This window comes from Dendrobates tinctorius, unplaced genomic scaffold (assembly GCF_039654945.1).
Source record: "Dendrobates tinctorius isolate UK_male_01 unplaced genomic scaffold, ASM3965494v1 ptg000030l, whole genome shotgun sequence".
In the NCBI taxonomy this organism is placed as follows: domain Eukaryota; kingdom Metazoa; phylum Chordata; class Amphibia; order Anura; family Dendrobatidae; genus Dendrobates; species Dendrobates tinctorius.
The window spans coordinates 8098551-8116749 of NW_027361698.1; positions in this window are offsets into that span (position 1 = coordinate 8098551).

The window sequence follows — 18199 nt, forward strand, 5'->3', positions numbered from 1 at the left end:
CTCTGCATACACCACTGGGCCCGATGTACCCAGGCCTTCCGGTGCGCAGGGGGCAGCGTGCTGCGGCGGAATGATGAGGGCCGCTGGCGGAGGCACTGGTGGTGCTGGGGGTACTCTCACCTTCCCTGGCGCTGCGGCCTCCATCACATCAATACGCGGCTTCACCCGCAGCCTCCGTCCCTCGCTCCACTGTCCCGCGGGTCTTTCCCCCAAACTCGGGGGCTCCGCTGAGAAGTCCTCTGCTGGTATTGGTGGCGGCCGTTCTCGCTGACTCCGCTCAGGCTCCGCTCCCCAGCTCAGCATCCCGCTGCTCTCCCGTGGCTCTGAGGGCGACTTCTGGCACAGCTCCATCCCCTGCCGCCACTGCCACTCTAGGCGGCCGATGCCCCGACACCTGCAGAGTCTCATACCGTCCGTTGGGCAGCACTCGAATGGCATCAGACAGCCGCAGCCAAGTTTTTCTTCTGTGCCACTCCCTCTGTGAGGTGAGGTGTCGGCAGGCCTCTCCACCCTCCTGTCAGGGTCCAATATATGGAAGCGTCGATCTCCAGGCACATACTGCTTCCTTTTCGGATACGTTGGAGGGGGTCCCAGTCCATTCAACATGACTGCAAACACCCGGACCTCTCCTCTGCGCTGAAGCAACACCGCCATACTGCACAGTACCTGGTACCGCCCCGGATCCTCTGCTGGCCACACAGATCCGCCACAGCGCTTCCCATTTGTATTCCACAGGTAGGTCATTTGTAATCCACAGGTAATTGTAATCCAAACAGAGTAGTCCAAGTCCTTTTCCAGTCTTTGAGGCAGGCCTGCCGCAGAAGATGATGTATTAGCGGCGGCGATCCTGCCGACTACGCCAAATGTAGGGTCGGTGGTGGGGTGCCGAGCTGGGGGGTGGTCCTACTTTTATACCGCGCAGAGATGACAACAGAGACACGATGGAGGCAGATTCTGGGTGCAACAGGTCCAAGTTTATTTCTTCACTTGCCGTCCGACTGACGGCACACCTCGCGGCCCTCCGTTTCCAGAGCCGCTTCTCACACCGTACACTGGAGACGTGTCTGCACACACCGTCCCCTCCTTTACTGTCAACGCTCCTGACAGTTCCGTCACTGTGGCCGCCTTAGGCCCATTAACCAACAGCGCTTCTACTGCTCAGTCGTCGTGTCACATACGGTGTCTTACACCCAGTACCTCGTCTCAACTGCGGTCCTTTCCTGTCAGGACCACCCCCCTGACGTCCTCTCTCCTCAGTCCCCCTGGTCTGGATTCTCCTCAGAGTGCACAGACTGTCGTAGTCCTCCTGTCACTTGAGCTCCCCCTGGGGACTGGAATCTTCTGGAACCCTCCCTCAGAATTTATAGCTCACCCGGTTCCTTGAAACTGTCACTCCAACTGTCACCTCGCCCCCCATGACCAACGGTTTCTAAAGCCCTAAGCTGCTGTAAAGTCCTTGGCTCACACTCCACCATGCCATCTAATGGTCATCCCAAGGTACTGCACGTCCACTACACTTTCCTAGTTGTTTCCACACTGTAATCACTGACTCCTACCTACACTGTGCAAACCTATCTTTCTTCACTCTGACTAGTCCGTCCGTCCGTCCGTCAGGTCACCTTCCCTACACTCCCCCTTCCTTTGTCCATTGTCGTCCTCGACAATCGTCATCCCTGCCTTCGTCGTTCTGAATCTACACCTACATTCTGTTGTCGGACCAGAAGTTGAGCCAAACCCACTATCTGCGGGGGCCGAACCATACTGGGAGCACTATGCTCTGAGCAGCCTACTGCTACTCACCAGCGCGCACGCCACATGACAACGTCTTTCAAATTGGGCAAGGTACACCCGTATTCTCTCTACGGCGTGTATCTTTCCCCTACTGTTACCTTTCACTATCCGGTACGCCATGATCGAGGCCACTCACCTACCAGATCATTGCCGGCGCCCGCCTTTCCTTCTTCAGGGGTGTCCGTGGTGTTGGGGACCTGACCTAGGATGGCTGTCTTTCTCACGTCTTCCCACTCATTTTCCTTCTTTCAATTACATGTCATGGTCGGCGTCCCGGTCTCCCAGACCTCAACTCTTAGATCCCTACCGGATCTCACACTTTCCTTTGGTTCCGCAGACCTTCCCTTACCCGGACCTGTTGCATTTTACTTTGCATATTATACATCATACAACTTTATAATAGCACAAGTACCCCATTTTTTATAATTTTTTTTTCTTCTTGCTTTTAAAACCAAAATATAACATAACATTGCATGTCTCCTTTCCTCCTCCCTTCCTTGGACATGGACACTCCCTCTCTTCTAAGTATCCCGCGCTCTGTCAGTCTAAAAAGTAAACACAATCTATCCTGTAAGAGGAACATAGAAAAACAGACATAAAAATCACAGATAAACATTTCTTTTTTTTTTAAAAGCTGACCGCGAACTGTCCTGTTGACCTGCACAACGGTGCAACGAACTCCTGACAGTTCAATCCTCCTTTCGGTGGTCAGTAGTATGGGACCCCACAACCGTGGAGCTCCCAGGATGCAAGAAGTGTCCCTTTCTGCAAGATAGTATAAACGAGCCGTCCCGGGGGTCGTGCAGCCACCATGCCAGCCTCTCCCCTCTCATGGAGCAGGTTCCAGACTTCCTGCCCCCTGGCCCTCTTCTTCTCTATAACTCCTGCGACCCAAACAGAGGGTCCGGCATGAGCCCTGGAGTCCGGTGGGCGGGACTTAACCGAGGAAGGACGTGGATCAGAGGCGGCCGATGATTTTTGCGGCTCAACAGCTGCTGGGGCCAGGTGGCAAATGGGGACAACAGGGTCCTTGGAGGCAGGAATCACAAGGCCCACTAAGTCGGCCGCAGTCGACTTCAGCAGCGGCATAACCGCGGCCTCAGGACAGGCCGCATCCACTACTTCCAATGGAGCCGGAGTAACGGCCGGTTCCAACGACGCAGCTGCTATCAGCAGGGGGAACGCAGCAGCGTCTTCTTTGGATGACTTCCGCACTGGCGGCTCCAGGCGGGGTACCTCAGGGACTTGAGCAGGGGCCTCGCACAACTCTGCATACACCACTGGGCCCGATGTACCCAGGCCTTCCGGTGCGCAGGGGGCAGCGTGCTGCGGCGGAATGATGAGGGCCGCTGGCGGAGGCACTGGTGGTGCTGGGGGTACTCTCACCTTCCCTGGCGCTGCGGCCTCCATCACATCAATACGCGGCTTCACCCGCAGCCTCCGTCCCTCGCTCCACTGTCCCGCGGGTCTTTCCCCCAAACTCGGGGGCTCCGCTGAGAAGTCCTCTGCTGGTATTGGTGGCGGCCGTTCTCGCTGACTCCGCTCAGGCTCCGCTCCCCAGCTCAGCATCCCGCTGCTCTCCCGTGGCTCTGAGGGCGACTTCTGGCACAGCTCCATCCCTTGCCGCCACTGCCACTCTAGGCGGCCGATGCCCCGACACCTGCAGAGTCTCATACCGTCCGTTGGGCAGCACTCGAATGGCATCAGACAGCCGCAGCCAAGTTTTTCTTCTGTGCCACTCCCTCTGTGAGGTGAGGTGTCGGCAGGCCTCTCCACCCTCCTGTCAGGGTCCAATATATGGAAGCGTCGATCTCCAGGCACATACTGCTTCCTTTTCGGATACGTTGGAGGGGGTCCCAGTCCATTCAACATGACTGCAAACACCCGGACCTCTCCTCTGCGCTGAAGCAACACCGCCATACTGCACAGTACCTGGTACCGCCCCGGATCCTCTGCTGGCCACACAGATCCGCCACAGCGCTTCCCATTTGTATTCCACAGGTAGGTCATTTGTAATCCACAGGTAATTGTAATCCAAACAGAGTAGTCCAAGTCCTTTTCCAGTCTTTGAGGCAGGCCTGCCGCAGAAGATGATGTATTAGCGGCGGCGATCCTGCCGACTACGCCAAATGTAGGGTCGGTGGTGGGGTGCCGAGCTGGGGGGTGGTCCTACTTTTATACCGCGCAGAGATGACAACAGAGACACGATGGAGGCAGATTCTGGGTGCAACAGGTCCAAGTTTATTTCTTCACTTGCCGTCCGACTGACGGCACACCTCGCGGCCCTCCGTTTCCAGAGCCGCTTCTCACACCGTACACTGGAGACGTGTCTGCACACACCGTCCCCTCCTTTACTGTCGACGCTCCTGACAGTTCCGTCACTGTGGCCGCCTTAGGCCCATTAACCAACAGCGCTTCTACTGCTCAGTCGTCGTGTCACATACGGTGTCTTACACCCAGTACCTCGTCTCAACTGCGGTCCTTTCCTGTCAGGACCACCCCCCTGACGTCCTCTCTCCTCAGTCCCCCTGGTCTGGATTCTCCTCAGAGTGCACAGACTGTCGTAGTCCTCCTGTCACTTGAGCTCCCCCTGGGGACTGGAATCTTCTGGAACCCTCCCTCAGAATTTATAGCTCACCCGGTTCCTTGAAACTGTCACTCCAACTGTCACCTCGCCCCCCATGACCAACGGTTTCTAAAGCCCTAAGCTGCTGTAAAGTCCTTTGCTCACACTCCACCCTGCCATCTAATGGTCATCCCAAGGTACTGCACGTCCACTACACTTTCCTAGTTGTTTCCACACTGTAATCACTGACTCCTACCTACACTGTGAAAACCTATCTTTCTTCACTCTGACTAGTCCGTCCGTCCGTCCGTCAGGTCACCTTCCCTACAGGTGTTTGCTATTTAATCTGAGAAAAGCATAATGTAATGAAAGCCTTATTCCAGTGATGTGTCACTTATTAGACTGTGTTGTAGTTTCAATGCAATGAGTGTTTATCATCAGCAGATTATCACTGCAAGACTACATCTCATGCGCAGGCCAGTCAGGCTAATCTGTGTAACCCCACCCCCACCTCTGATTGGCAGCTTGCTCACAATGCACAGTGTACACAGGAAGCTGCCAATCAGGGGTGGGGGTGGGTTTAAACACAGAGCAGAAGACTTAGCTCTGCTACATCTACATAAAGAAAACAAAGATTTTACCAAAACTGCGCCATGCAGACCATTTATAGATGCATCCCTGATATCAGGCTTTCTGTCTCTATATTATGCTACTATCATATTCCATAGAAAAGTCATGGTGGCAAATTTGATGCAGAAATTCCAGTAGCTGAACATCAGTTCAATGTATTTTAATGGGTTTTTATTTTTTGCCAAGCTCTTGGATATCTGCAAGTAAAATTCAAATAATTGGTACAGTCACAATCATATCCAATACTCATTGGCATCACCAAATGCAATCAGGAATTTAAACTGGTTTTCTAAATTGACAAGGCTACTTTAACATTCTGGAAAAAAAAACAAAAAAATGACTGTCTAAAAGATAACCTTTATTAAATATGTTAAAATCTCATGATAATGTGAGGAAAAGCAAACATCAATAAAAGTTACGACATCTAGAGGGTTCCAATACAATAAAAAATATGCTCTTGAGATATAGTCATAAGCGGACAATATATAGGGCAGGGAAATGACTACAGAACTGATTACCTTGTCTCACCCTAATAGGACCCTGTCTTGCTGCGGAGGTTGGCCCCCTGATAACAAAGTCTGGCCCATAATATTTGACATATTAGGACCAGTTTATTGAGTGGGGTGCCAGCTGCTTTATCAGATGTGACAGGGTAATCAATTCTGTTTTTATTTCCCTGCCCTATAAATTGTCCGATTATAACTATATCTCAAGAGCATACTGTATTTTATAATTGTGTTGGAACCTCTGGGTAGCCCACTTTGTATTAGTGTTTGCTTTTTGTCACATTATCCTTGGATTTTAACATAGGTAATAAAGGTTATCTTTTAGATAGAACATTTTCCCTCCTCTAGATTGTATATACCGGTTATACTTTTCTTAGGTGATTCCTACCATAACATGCAAGTGTAAGAGGGTGAGAAGTAATTTCTTTCTTGCCTCCCTTCCTCAGATTGCCCTTCGATTGTTAATATGTTCATATTGCTAATTGATAACGTCTATGATAAATGCCTGCGGTACTGCTACATAGAAATATGTACCATATATACTCGAGTATAAGCCGACCCGAGTATAAGCCGACCCCCCTAATTTTGCCAAAAAAAACTGGGAAAACTTATTGACTCGTGTATAAGCTGAGGGTGCACAGTGAGTGGCCTCAGTTATCTGCAGTGAGTGGCCCCAGTTATGTGCACAGTGAGTGGCCCCAGTTATGTGCACAGTGAGTGGCCCCAGTTATGCTGCACAGTGTGTGGCCCCAGTTATGTGCACAGTGTGTGGCCCCATCATGTTGCTGCTGCCGCTGCCTCCCTTACAAAAAAAACAAAAACCTGCATACTCACCTCAGTCGCTGCCCCCTGCTCATCAGCGTTGCGCTCTGCAGTGACTGTGCAGGCAGAGAGCGATAGCGCTCTCTGTCCTGAATGTCACTGCAGAGGACGCAAGACAGCAGAGCGCAGGGACAGGTGAATATGCCTCCCAACCCCCCCGTTCATACTCACCGGGTCCTGGCGCTTGTCTCTGCAGCTCCTCTGCTTGTTCCATGTTGTCGGCGCTGCTCTCTTCCTGGTTCAGGGGTCACGTGGCACCTGCTCATTAAATATGTGCATATTTAATGAGCGGGTACCATTTGACAGCTGAAGCAGGAAGAGAGCAGCGCCGACAACATGTAACAAGCAGGGGAGCTGCAGAGAAGGGTGAGTATGATCTGACACCCCCGCTCCCCCTCCCCCGCCGATCCCCCCCGGTATATGACTCGTGTATAAGCCGAGAGGGGGACTTTCAGCCCAAAAAAATGGGCTGAAAATCTTGGCTTATACATGAGTATATACGGTATTATCGCTCATCTCTTATGGTATTGCCACAAGTATTTCTGTGCTACCATTCTGTAGAGGACTGTTTTATATTGTCTTGTGTTCCTTTAATATAATATGTGTGACCAATATTCATGTACAGTTAGGGTAAGTCAGTGCATAATTTTTGGGGGACATTAGAGGAGGGCAGTTTAGTATATAGTTTCTATAGATACGGGTAAGTGTAGTTCTGTTGCGAGCCACTAGATGGGGGCATACTAATGGGCATATTAGGTATAGCTGATCGAATGTTTACAGAGGGTTAATTTTAGGAGGGGCTGCCTGGTAGTAAGAGGGAAGCTTGTAGAAACTTAGGTCAGATGGTGCAAGGGTGCCCTAGTGTTCACTTGGGCTATAGGCCCCTACTGTTAGGAATCTGTGTCCTGCCATACTTATGCAGAGATCCAGATCCTCACATTTGTCTCCAGAGGCTAAGTCCTTTCAGCCAGCTCCTGAGCATGCTCCTGGAATGAGCCCACATTGGAATTCAGGAGTCAGGTGCTCAGGTCCTGCTCCTGATTCCATTGGCTTTGCTGAGGGATCTGGAGATTTCCGGCAGGTCCCGTACGCTATAAAAAGTGCGCATGGCCGCTATGCCATGTGCTAGTATTTTCATACTGCTGCTGTATGTATGGTGATGGATGCTTGGACTGGTGACTGACTTATTATGAAACCCCTTCCCTCTGATATTACGATTGTGTGAGTGATTGGGCAGCCGCCAGTAGCAGCGCTAGCGCCAGCACGCTCCAGCTATACGTTCTCAGCAGCTAGCGTCCTGCATCGCGCCAGCGAGATTGAGGTGTCTTCTCTGTGGCTCCGTTCACACCGCGCTGCGATTGCAGTTTTTCCTCGTCTGCAGTTGCGTCGCCTCCTGTCTGATTTCATGGTAGGTCTAGAGGGAGTAGTCCTGCTGCCTAAGGCTACTTCTGTAACTATTTATACCGTGACAGTTTCGCTGTTAGTCTGTGTCCCCGAACAGACTTAGCGTATTACTTTGTTCTTTTGTCTGCAGCTCTGTGAGCATAACAGAGCTCGCTTCTGTGCACTTAGGGTGCAGTTAACCCCGTGCACATTACCGCCATAGTGCTCTGCCTCTCTAGCAGCGGTTATATCACCTGCCGCACGGTGGACCCCAGGCGGCGAACACGTTTATCTATATTTTTTTAAGCGTGTTCCGCCACCGTAACACCTACAGCTTGGCAACCATGCAACGTTCAAGTGCTATAGCCCACGTTACCCACAGCCACTGTGTGTCACAGCAATGGACCAGTGCAGGAAAAGAAAGATGTGGCGACTAATCACCTGGGCAGATGCTTTTAGGGCAGGAGTCAGTTGGACAGCTGAGATGAAGGAAGTTGGAGCTTCAACGAGATCAGTACAGACGGGCCGGATGCTTTACCAAAGGCATCCAAACCTGGTGACTGATGATTTCGAGTCTGGGGTAAAACAGGCAGAAGGAATTGTCATCATTGTGAGGTCAGGCCAGGAAGGAACTGGGGAGCAGTCTAGGACAGTCCGGTCCAGGCATGTACTGCACAGAAGTAACAGCCAGAAAGGGAAAGATGAGGAAGCAAGCAAATGTCACAATGTACCAACTGTGGATGTAACGTGTGAAGTACTCAGTAAAGAAAGTGTTAAAGATAACTTGGACGTGTCTCCATTGTGGGGGTCGTTTGAAAGAGGGACCGTCATCACCTGGGAAGTGCCCAGAGGAAGCTGAATATAGAGATACAGGTATGCTGGAGAGAAGAGTACATTTTTCTGTAGGGGAAGGTCTGGACATAGATATTGCGGTTATCCAGGTGATCATGACTACAGTCCTGTCCCTCCCTTACACACCATCACCCTAAAAGAAAACATTAACGAATAACCAAGGCTTCCTATTTTTTAGTCTCTTTAGTATAGTTGCTTTGGTCCACATTTTTATCTTTTTAATGGTATCTTCCTTCTGTGTGTGTTACCATAATTACCTCACTATGGGACATGTAGACATATGGTAAAACACATCAAGCTGAAATAAAAGTTACTAAATAAAATAACAATCTAACCACTGCGGAGACTGTGCAGCTGCATTTCCTCTCTTGGGCTACGGACCTTAAATTAAATTTAAATAGCTTCTGGGTCAAAAGTATAGCTTAGCTTACTTTCCTTAAGTCTATATGTTGTGGTTCAATGAGACTGAAAATGGTCAGGCCTGAAAGGTGGGATCTTTGGCCAATCTATCTGTGTTTCAGCTCTTTAAAAATTGAGAACTTTGGATCATACACAGTTGCCAATCCTTTAATCTTCTGCAGATCACAAACACATAATAAAGTGTTGGAATCATGATGGAAAAAAATCACTTAAATAGGTCAACATGCTACATAGCCACTAATGGGTAATTTAACGTACTACAACATGGGAACATCATGTTTTTTTTTTCCTCTGAAACACTTACTGAGCTGTTTACTATCTGTAGGTTCAGTTGGATCCAATTATATAGATAAAATATTGGACTGTACTAATGTGACATTGATTTCTCTAAGATAGGAAAATCCCTTCATTTTAACAAAAAAAGCAGAATTTCAAAATGTATCACAAGTACATACCTGTAATTGGAAAAAAACTATATACTCTAAACTAATTAAGGGACAGGAAGCAATGAGTCCTTGCAAATGGTACATTCTCTAAAAGGGATAAAGTCAGTTGTGGGCACCACAAGGATCTGTGTAAGGCCCAATTCTTTTTAATCTCTTTATTAATGACCTTGCGGATGTGCTTGAGAGTAAAATGTCAGTCTCTGCTAATGACAAAACTATGTAGCATAATATAAACTGAGCTTTATAGTACAATATTACAAAAGGATCGAGATAAGATGTCTGCATGGACAAATGCATTGCAGTTAAGGTTTAATGTTGATAAATGCAATGTAATTGATGAGTAATGCACCTAGGCTGGAGTATTGTTGCACATACGTTAAATGGAAATATGATGAGGACTTCAGAACAGGAGAGGAACTTGGGTATTGTGGTTACAACTAAGCGAAGCAGCAGTACTCAATGTCAGGCAGCAGCTGCAAAAGCAAACATGATTTAAGGTGTATAAAGAGATAAAATCACATAATCCCAATGTATTGTTAATCCTCGGCTTCTGCAACTTCACTAACAGTTTGTCTGGTACCATGAATCTCCCTCGATCACTGTAATCCACCCTCCCGTGGCACGTGCATCTTAGGCTAGGTTCAGAATTGCATTCAAGAGGGCTGTGGATGGCAGCCTACATCCTCCTTTCTTCCTCCGTGAAGCTCCACCTACACTCCGCCTACATCTGTATGCATCCTGCATTTCCCTGCGTACCTATCTGTATGCGTACCTGTATCGCAGGATGCATACAGAAGTAGGCAGAGTGTAGGCAGAGCTTTACGGAGGAAGAAACGAGGAAGTAGGCTGCCATCTGCAGCCCTCCTGAATGCAAATCTGAAACCAGCCTTACTAGCTATTTAAAAACTGTGCAGAAGTGTGCAGAGGTCGTTCACCTGTGCCCACTGTGCAAGCTCACGCTGTTCGTACTGCATTGGCCCAGGCTATGGAAAATGACATACTGCTCATCACTGCTGCCACAGTCACTGCAACATGTGCAGAGTGGAATTCCACTGTGTCTGGACATTGCATATCAACCGGTTAACTAGTAAGTGAAAAAACTTTTGTGGTGATGCAAGTCGATGACCTGCGGGGTGCAACCGGCAGAAGTGAGCACACAGCAACCGTGTTTTCTATAGCAGCAGTATCCAGGCCGGGATAGTAGCGGAGAAATTGCTGTACCACCAGGTTGAGGACATGAGCCATGTAAATCACATGTGTGAGGTTGCCCCAGCATAGGGCCGCCACCAGGTTCACACCGTTATCACGCACAGCCTTTCCTGGCTCCAGGTTCAGTGGAGACAGCCATTGCTCAAACTCGGACAGGATAGCTGTCCACAATCTTGAGCTGTGTAAATGCAATCTCCAAGGCATATTGATTTAAACACTATCTGATTCCGGTGAGCCCTGGCTGCGCAGTATGGAGGCGGGGAGAGGTCTCACTGCACTGTTAGAAAATGTGTCTCATTAACGGCGAGGTTGAGGGCTCAGGTGGAGGCCCTAGAGGAGGTGGAGGAGGCAGAAGCAATGGAGGAAGTGTTACATACAAAGGTTTGTCCACTCAAGCATTGGGGAATTCAAGACTTGTGCTGCAGCTTCTTCCCCACCTGCACCTGCAGCCACCAGAGTCACCCAGTGCCCAGTCAGCCAGATGTAACATCCCTCATCATGTTTGTTCATCCAGTTGTCATTGGTGAAATGCACCCTGTCAGACAGATTTTTTTTTTATAAGGAATGAGTGATTTTGTCTGCTGCACGCTGGTGCAGGGATTGAAGCTTGAGGAAGCTTGAGGAAGATAATTTGCATATTCCAGGTGCCTTCTGGGAAAAGAGAAGAGTCTCCATAAGCAAGAGGATCGCTGGATACAGCCGGGACCAGCTGCTTGGAAAGCATCGCCGAACCAGGGATTGAAGCTTGAGGTAGATTATTTGCATATTCCAGGTGCCTTCTGGAAAAAGCGAAGAGTCTCCCTAAGCAAGAGGATCGTTGGATACAGCCGGGACCAGCTGCTTGGAAAGCATCGCCGAATTTTTGCCTCTAGGACATTATTGCAAGAAAGCTTGCCAGATTGAGTAGATTACACAAGAAGGAATACACGCAGCAAGTCTACAGGATCTAGGAGCAACATGGCAGATGTGACAACCTACATGGTGAGCTGCAACATGTTCACAGATCGACCAGAAGAAGAATCCAACTTCACCTGCCAGAAGTGTAGATTAGTGGCCCTTTTAGAAGAAAAGGTGCGTGGTCTGGAAAAAAGAATTGCAATTTTGAAACTCAAAGAAAATGAAGACTTCCTAGACAGAACAGAAGCATCTCTACTGGTCACAGAAGGTGAAGAAAGTGTCAGAGAACCTCCAAAAGCAGACGAGTGGAAGCATGTGACCAAAAGAAGCAAGAAGACCATAGAGACATCACCAACCACACAACTGACAAACCGATACCAAGGCCTTGCGGAGGATGACGATGGTAAACCTAAGGATGAGGCATTACCAGCAAGCAAAGAAGAAAAGGGCACACAGCAACACCCAGAAGTGACAACAAAAAGTACAGCCAAGAAGTGAAGAAGAGTGGTAGTGGTGGGAGACTCACTACTGAGAGGCACAGAAGCAGCCATCTGCAGACCGGATATAACCGCAAGAGAAGTATGCTGCCTCCCAGGTACAAAGATCAAGGATGTGACCGATAGGATACCAAAGCTCATCGCTTCCAAGGACGTCCACCCATTTCTTCTGATACATGTTGGCACCAATGACACGGCAAGGAAGGACCTACCGACAATCTGCAAGGACTTTGAAGAGTTGGGGAAGAAAGTAAAGGAACTGCATGCACAGGTAGTTTTTTCTTCTATCCTTCCAGTAGACGGGCATGGCACCAGGAGATGGAACAGGATCCTTGATGCGAACAACTGGCTAAGTCGATGGTGCAGACAACAAGGATTCAGATTCCTGGACCACGGTGTGAATTACCTGTACGATGGACTCCTCACCAGAGACGGACTACACCTCAACAAACCTGGGAAACACACATTCGCCAGAAGACTCGCTACACTCATCAGGAGAGCGTTAAAGTAGAAGAATAGGAGATTGAAACAAAGCAAAATTCTCTAAAATGCATGCTCGCAAACGCCAGAAGCCTGACAAACAAGATGGAAGAACTAGAAGCAGAAATATCTACAGGTAACTATGACATAGTGGGAATAACCGAGACATGGTAAGATGAAAACTATGACTGGGCAGTTAACTTACAGGGTTACAGTCTGTTTAGAAAGGATCGTAAAAATCAGAGAGGAGGAGGGGTTTGTCTTTATGTAAAGTCTAAGTCCACTTTAAGGGAAGATATTAGCGAAGGGAATGAATGAGGATGTCGAGTCCATATGGGTCGAAATACATGGAGGGAAAAATTATTAACAAAATTCTCTTTGGGGTCTGTAACAAACCCCCAAATACAACAGAAATCATGGAAAGTTTACTACTAAAGCAGATAGATGAAGCTGCAACCCATAATGAGGTCCTTGTTATGGGGGACTTTAACTACCCGGATATTAACTGGGAAACTGAGACCAGCGAAACCTATAAAAGCAACAGGTTTCTGCTAATAGCCAAGAATAATTATCTTTCACAATTGGTGCAGAATCCAACCAGAGAAGCAGCACTTTTAGACCTAATACTATCTAACAGACCTGACAGAATAACAAATCTGCAGGTTGTTGGGCATCTAGGAAATAGTGACCACAATATTGTACAGTTTCACTTATCTTTCGCTAGGGGGACAAGTCAGGGAGTCACAAAAACACTGAACTTTAGGAATGCAAAGTTTGACCAGCTTAGAGATGCCCTTAATCTGGTTGACTGGGACAATGTCCTCAGAAATAAGAATACAGATAATAAATGGGAAATGTTTAAGAACATCCTTAATAGGCACTGTAAGCGGTTTATACCATGTGGGAATAAAAGGAAAAGAAATAGGAAAAACCCAATGTGGCTAAACAAAAAAGTAAGAGGGGCAATTAACAGTAAAAATAAAATATCTATATATAAGAGGCATCGTGATTACTTGCTAATCCCGCCCCCTGCAAGTAGCTCCACCCCCACCCCATCACCACACATAATCCCGCCCCCCACCCCATCACCACACATAATCCCGCCCCCACTACATTGCCACACACAATCCCGCCCCCCCACCACATTACCACACACAATCCCGCCCCCCACCACATTACCACACACAATCCCGCCCCCCACCACATCACCACACATAATCCCACCCCCTACCACATCACCACACATAATCCCGCCCCCCACCACATCACCACACATAATCCGACCCCCCACCACGTCACCATGCATAATCCAGCCCCCCACCACATCACCACACATAATCCCACCCCCATCACATCACCACACATAATCCCGCCCCCCCACCACATCACCACACATAATCCTGCGCCCCCACCACATCATAACACATAATCCCGCCCCCCACCACATCACCACACATAATCCCGCCCCCTCACCACATCACCACACATAATCCCACTCCCCACCACATCACCACACATAATCCCGCCCCCCCACATCACCACACATAATCCCACCCCATCACATCACCACATTCGATAAGATTGGCATTCTCCTACCTGATCCTGTATTCACACATGGTCAATTATACACTGCATTCTCTAGAGTAGCAAGTTGTTAAGGTCTTTCAGTTCAAATTGTTCCTGGTAGAAGTCAAGGAAAGAACTTTGAAAATAATGAAAATGACTATACATTTAATTGTGTTTACAGAGAAATTTTAACTTAATTTGTTTCGTTATGAAATTTGTTTAGATGCTGGAATGAATAAAAAACGCAAATCTTACTGAAACCAGTTTGCTTTTTATTTTACACTGTGAATAAAATGTACCATTAGTATTATTCAGATTTTTAATGATTATTATTGTTATTAACTTCATTTTAATTTAATTTACCACCTGCGTAAGCACTATTGAATGTTGTCATAATTTACTTTAGTTTAATCACCATAAGCGTTAATTAGATAGCAATGAGCGTGCCGAGCGTTAGCTGGCTGGAAACAGCTAGTTTAAACTACTAAAGCAGGATGGCACCGTTGAAGCTCTAAAAAACTATAAGGAGAAAAATTATTTATCTAAAAAAATAATTAAAGCTGCCAAAAAGGAAAGAGAGAAGCATATTGCTAAGGAGAGTTAAACTAATCCCAAGCTGTTCTTCAACTATATCAATAGTAAAAGAATCAAAAGTGAAAGTGTAGGCCCATTAAAAAAGTTTGAGGAAAGTATGGTTGTAGATGATGAGGAAATAGCTAATATATTAAACACCTTCTTCTCCACGGTATTCACGGTGGAAAATGAAATACTAGGTGAAATGCCAAGAGACAAAGAAAACCATATATTAAGGGTCACCCATCTAACCCAAGAAGAGGTGCAAAACCGGCTAAATAAGATTAAAATAGATAAATCTCCAGGTCCGGATGGCATACACCCACGAGTACTAATAGAACTAAGTAATGTAATAGACAAACCATTATTTCTTATATTTAGAGACTCTTAGTGACAGGGTCTGTTCCACAGGACTGGCGCATAGCAAATATGGTACCAATATTCAAAAAGGGCTCTAAAAGTGAACCTGGAAATTATCGGCCAGTAAGTCTAACCTCTATAGTTGGTAAAATATTTGAAGGGTTTCTGAGGGATATTATTCTGGATTATCTTAATGAGAATAACTGTTCAACGCCATATCAGCATGGGTTTATGAGGAATCGCTCCTGTCAAACCAATCTAATCAGTTTTTATGAAGAGGTAAGCTATAGACTGGACCAAGGTGAGTCATTGGATGTGATATATCTTGATTTTTCAAAAGCGCTTGATACCGTGCCACACAAGAGGTTGGTACACAAAATGAGAATGCTGGGTCTGGGGGAAAATGTGTGTAAATGGGTAACTGGCTTAGTGATAGAAAGCAGAGGGTGGTTATAAATGGTATATTCTCTAACTGGGTCGTTGTGACCAGTGGGGTACTGCAGGGGTCTGTGTTGGGACCTATTCTCTTCAACATATTTATTAACGATCTGGTAGAAGGTTTGCACAGTAAAATATCGATATTTGCAGATGATACAAAACAATGTAAAGCAGTTAATACAAGAGAAGATAGTATTCTGCTACAGATGGATCTGGATAAGTTGGGAACTTAGGCCAAAAGGTGACAGATGCAGTTTAACAATGATAAATGTAAGGCTATACACGGGAAGAAGGAATCAATATCATCATTACACACTGAACGGTAAACCACTGGGTAAATCTGACATGGAGAAGGACTTGGGGATCCTAGTGAATGATAAACTTACCTGGAGCAGCCAGTGCCAGGCAGCGGTTGCCAAGGCAAACAGGATCATGGGGTGCATTAAAAGAGGTCTGGATACACATGATGACAGCATTATACTGCCTCTGTACAAATCTCTGGTTAGACCGCACATGGAGCACTGTGTACAGTTTTGGCCACCGGTGCTCAGGAAGGGTATAATGGAACTAGAGCGGGTACAAAGGAGGGCAACAAAATTAATAAAGGGGATGGGGGAACTACAATACCCAGAGAGATTAGCAAAATTAGGATTATTTAGTCTAGAAAAAAAGACGACTGAGGGGCGATCTAATAACCATGTAAAAGTATATAAGGGGACAATACAAATATCTCTCTGAGGATCTGTTTATACCAAGGAAGGTGACGGTCACAAGGGGGCATTCTTTGCGAGTGGAGGAGTTTTTCCACCAACATAGAAGAGGATTCTTTACTGTTAGGGCAGTGAGAATCTGGAAATCCCTGCCTGAGGAGGTGGTGATGGTGAACTCAGTCGAAGGGTTCAAGAGAGGCCTGGATGTCTTCCTGGAGCGTAACGATATTGTATCTTACAGTTATTGTTAGGTTCTTTAGAAGGACGTAGATCTGGGGATTTATTCTGACAGAATTTTATAGGCTGAACTGGATGGACTAATGTCTTTTTTCGGCCTTACTAACTATGTTACTATGTTACTATGGTGTACCGCAGGCACCGCTTTCTTAGAGAAGTAATGGTGGCTGGGCAACTAGTGCTGGGGGACTGAGATGGCCATCAGCTTTTGGAAACTGTCTGTATCCGCAAGGCAGAAATGCAACATTTCTGTGGCCAACAGATTGGAAATAATGAAGTTCAAGATCTTAGTTTTGGCATGTGTAGGAGGAAAAAAATCTTTTACGTGACCACAGAATTAGTACAAAAGATTTATATGCTGAAATTTGGACTGGTGACTCGTCCACACAGTTAGCACAAAGTATTTAGGTGCTGAAACGTGGACCACAAAATTATCACTGTTCTGTCCTCACTAAATGAAGCAGACTTCAGGTAGCTATACAGGCAGCTAAACCACTATACTGGGGTCCAATAAGGAGACTGTAGGTTGAATCTGTGCTTTATTGAGCGTGATGGTATATTGGCGCGGTGAAACTACAAACAAAACATGTATGCATACAATCAATACTGGATTCATCAGGGATTCATATATGCAATACATCATCTGCACTAATTGCTAACCAAGGGAGAACTAACTAAGCAGGCTAGTATGAGACAGGAATTGGATACATGAAACATAAATACATACCAGCGATGCTGTCACAAGGGGAGAAGAGAAATGAGATGCTTCCTGAATGCAGGCAGAAAGAAAATGGTGGACTGGAGGGAAAATGGGGCTGAACTATCCATAATCTTTGCAAAAGGCTACCAGGATGCATTGCAACCTGCAAACGGAGGGAAATAGCAAAGTGAAAGTAAAACACACAATAACACTGCAGTTATGACTCTGGTCACTAGATGGAGCCAGAAAACACTGTAAACATTAACAAGCAGAATAATCAGGGATTATGAATTAAATGTTGGAGACAGAACGATCACAAAAGATTTATATGCTTAAATGTGGACTAAGAGTTGGACTACAGAATTAGCACAAAGGATTGATATGCTTAAATGTGGACTGGTGGCTGGACCACACAATTAGCACAAAGGATTTATATGCTGAAATGTGGACTGGTGGCTGGACCACACAATCAGCCACACTGTGGACTTATATGGCGAAGTGTCGACTGGTCGCTGTACCATAGAATTAGTAGCACTTTGGATTTACATTGGATATACAATGTATGCTGAAGTCGCGACTTGTGGCTGCACTACTGAATTAGCTCTCCAAGTTTATCTAGTAAGGTTAAGCCTTGGGGATTCTAAGGCTTGTGCAGCAGCCCCTTCCCCACCTGCAGTTTGGCAGGTTGTCAAAAATGTGGGGGACCTCACTCAGTTTTCTTATTTATTTAAATAATTTTAAAAAAGGTGTGGGATCCCTCTATTATTGATAATCAACCTTGCTAAATTTGACAGCTAAGGGTTGCAGTTGGCAGCTCTCAGTTTTGCCTGGCTGGTTATCAAAAATACAGGGGAACTCACGTCAATTTTTAAAAAAAAAATTATTTATTTATAGTGCAGACTGTGGCTGATGAATACTTCTATCAGCCTCCCCAGCTCTCTCTGTTAATATTTGAATACAACTCTCAACAATGTCCCCCCGCTAGTGCTGATTGCAGCATGAGCAGTGGACAGTGATGTGAGTGTCTTCAGACTCCTGCACCGGGTAACAACGCGAACTGTACCGCTGATTCCCAGGCGCCAGTAAGTGTGACATTGATGATACACTGACATCTGA